Here is a 3468-nt window from a genome sequence, read left to right on the forward strand (position 1 = left end):
TGGGGGACTTGCTGAACAATATCCCCAAGCTGGGTCACTTTGTTCACCTGGTAATTGCAAATCTCATCCAAAATCAGACCTTTTGCTGAGATTCACATGGAGCATAAATTTTCTCACACGCAGTGCCCAACATAAAAGGGCCAGCTACATATCTCTTCCCCAGGTTTCCTTATTACCCACCTAACAATTTCACTCCTTCAACGTTCCTGACCATATGACCAAATCATTAATCACTGCCTATCAATCAATGTAGATCCATACCTCAGGCCATTTCATTCTTGACAAAGAGGACTCAAAGAGATATAATGTTTGAAGTTCTGTACTCTTGCAAGATTTCCCAAATCTATCTCTGCCAACTGCCAGAATATTGTGCAGAGTATTATAAACCAAGCTGAAATTCTCTTCCTCCTCTATAAACTGATTATATAGGGGTAGAAGTGCAGAAGGAACGTGAGTCAATTGCTCAGGATCTGCTCCAGTCCAGTTCTGCTTAATAATGCTATCCTCCTGGGTGTGTCTAATCTTATAATTCTATAGATCCAATACTATCCAGTTTATGGTGAGAAACTCAGCATGATCACCTAGCATCTCATAGTTAGGTATTTTCCGTCATAAGCAGGACTGAAGAGAGCATGACTTTCCTCTAAAACTCTCAGTTCTCCAACATAATTCTACTACTGGAGCTTGCATAGGCTCTGTTCAACATCCTGACACAAAAACTTGAAAAACATACAATCCACAAAAGAAAAGCATCAAGCTTGTTTTCATAGCTATCTAGGTCAACTAGAGTTCTCTTGCTCTAGGTTCTACTCAAAGCTGATAGATTTTAGGTCAATCCATAGATAGGCCCAAAGATGGTGTCACCAACACTGGTTGCCAACTCATTAGCCATTCCTCATTTTCTCACAAAAAGAACCAAAATTTTATTCAAGAAACAGGCAATGCTGAGCTCAGGGAAGGTGGGCCTCCCTCAGCACCAGGAATTAAACTATGAATGGTCTAATCCCATCCAAGTACTAACCAGGCCCGACCCTGCTTAGCTTCCGAGATCAGAGGAGATCGGCATGTTCAGGGAGGTATCGCCCGAGACTGAATGGTCTAATCCCATTCTCCTTTGCTAGTGATTGACTTGGGGAAGACATATGACCCTGGTCTAGTGAGACAGAAGGGGAAGTCTGCTAGAGAGCTTTGGGAAGTGATTTCTCCTTTGATTTTCAAAAAAAAAAAAAAAAAGAGAGAAAGAAAGGAGGGTATAGTGAAGACATTTCCCTTCCTACCTTTGGATACTGTCGTGTAAGGACATGAGAGGCTAGAAGATATCAGCCATGTTACAACCATGATGGGAAAAACAATAGTAGCAGAGCAGCTAAACTAGAGCCCTGACATCATTGAGCAACAGAACTTACCATTCTCTTTCATTAAACTGTCCAGCACTTTTAGAAGCAACCATCTACCTCCTCCAGCTTCGAATGACTTGTGCACTTTGATCCGCTCCTATGGCAAAAACTGTGTAGTCCCCGAGGCTTTGCCTCCAATACTTACTTCATTCCAAAAAATCAGACTTGATTTTTTTAATTAACTGTTCCATCCCTACATACCTAGAGACACTCTGCTCATTAGAGTCAACTGAATTTTCACTGCTTTAAGCCTCAACTAGATCAGATAATTAAAGATTAACCCACTGATGATCTGTTTTGTTGCAAAATTCCAGGCACTATTTTTGAATGATTTCATTGGCAAATCACAGAAATCAATCCTGGCTAATTTAAAATGATAAGGAATTTATTTAAAAGATATTGGTTAGGTCACAGTATTATCAAGAGGATCTGAAAACACTTTCAGAGATAGATAGCTTGACATTTAGGCCCAACCCTATGCAGCAGATCACCATTTCCTCAGGCTCCAGATGCTACAGACTGAACCACAATACCACCCCTAGACACAGGACACCACTCCTGGCTTGGCTGCCCTTGTAGCCCCAGAATATTAAACCTGCAGTAGGGAAAGAATGAGAGGTTTGCTTCTTTGCACATTCGGGCTCCATCTCTCCCATCACTTGCCACCTACTGCTTGAAGCCCCTTCCATTGCCCAGACTTGAAGAGAGGAGATATTTGGAGGAAAAAAGCTATATTCTACATGACCCGTAAGTACTGTTGCAATCTGATACTGGTACTCTTTGAATGCAGCACCTTCTAGATACTGGAGTCCTTCTTCAGTCGGGATTTTCTGTGGGCTTTGCAAAGAACTCTCTCTCTCACTGGGGGTCTCCCACCAGCAATTCCTTTATAGGTTGGATTCTTTCCACAACCGGCCAACTTAAAACTCTGCCTTCAGCCCTTGACTTCCACCAGGGTCACCACCCTCTCCAGGTGATCTCTTTACTGACGTTTCTTTTAAGATTATCTACAACTGTATCTCTTTGCAGGGTCCACATTTGGTCCATGGGAAAACCCACTGTGTGTCTGACCTCACTAAACTCTGTTCTACTTCATTTTGCCACCAGACTGCGCTAGCCAGTCTCTAGCCTGATATTTTTTTAATATATAAAAAATGTTCCAGACAGAGGCACCTGGATGGCTCAGTTGGTTGGGTGCTAGACTTTGACTCAGGTCATAATCTCAAGGTTAGTTAGTTCTAGCCCCACATTGAGCTCTGTGCTCACAGCTCAGAGGCTGGAGCCTGCTTTAGATTCTGTGTCTTCCTCTCTCTCTCTCTGCCCCCTCCCCCTCATGTTCATTTTCTCTCTCTCTCTCTCGCTCTCACTCTGCTTCTCTCTCTCAAAAATAAATACAAATTTTTTAAATGTTTCAGACAGAAGCTCTGGAGACTCCGTAACTCTGGAAAACCTGACAGGCTGGAGAAGTACAAGATATAACTTCATGATTAAGTATAATAGGACATTAAAATGGCATTTTTCATATTATCTCAGTTTTGACTAAGAATTCCAATGCTCGGGGCACATGGGTGGCTTAATTGGTTAAGCAGCCGACTCTTGATTTTGGCTCAGGTGATAATCTCACAGTTCATGGGTTCAAGCCCCATGTCGGCCTGCTTAGGATCCTCTCTCCCTCTATCTACCCTTCCCCCCTTGTTTTGACTTAAACTTTAAAAAAAAGAAAAGAAAAATAAAATTAACAAGAAAAATTGCACAACATAATTCAGATCTGTACCTGCAAACTAGATATCCATCTTCTCTATGGGGAGGTGTGTTTCCCAAAAGAAAGTGTTTGATGGATAACTTTGGAACCTTAGATTTAACAGGATTAGTACCAGCCATTTCTGGTTCCCTCATGTCAAGCCATCTGTGCCTTCTTTCAATTCAGTTTCCTATTCCAATTCATGGGTCTATAGCCAGGGCTGTCTCTGCCTCTCAAATGGAGTAAGTACCCAAGCAATGCCAATTAGAACTGGGCAGGGGGGAAACAGTTCCCCTTAAAATGCAGAAGACATTTATGGCTTCATGAACC

Source organism: Suricata suricatta, chromosome 1 (genome assembly GCF_006229205.1).
Source record: "Suricata suricatta isolate VVHF042 chromosome 1, meerkat_22Aug2017_6uvM2_HiC, whole genome shotgun sequence".
In the NCBI taxonomy this organism is placed as follows: domain Eukaryota; kingdom Metazoa; phylum Chordata; class Mammalia; order Carnivora; family Herpestidae; genus Suricata; species Suricata suricatta.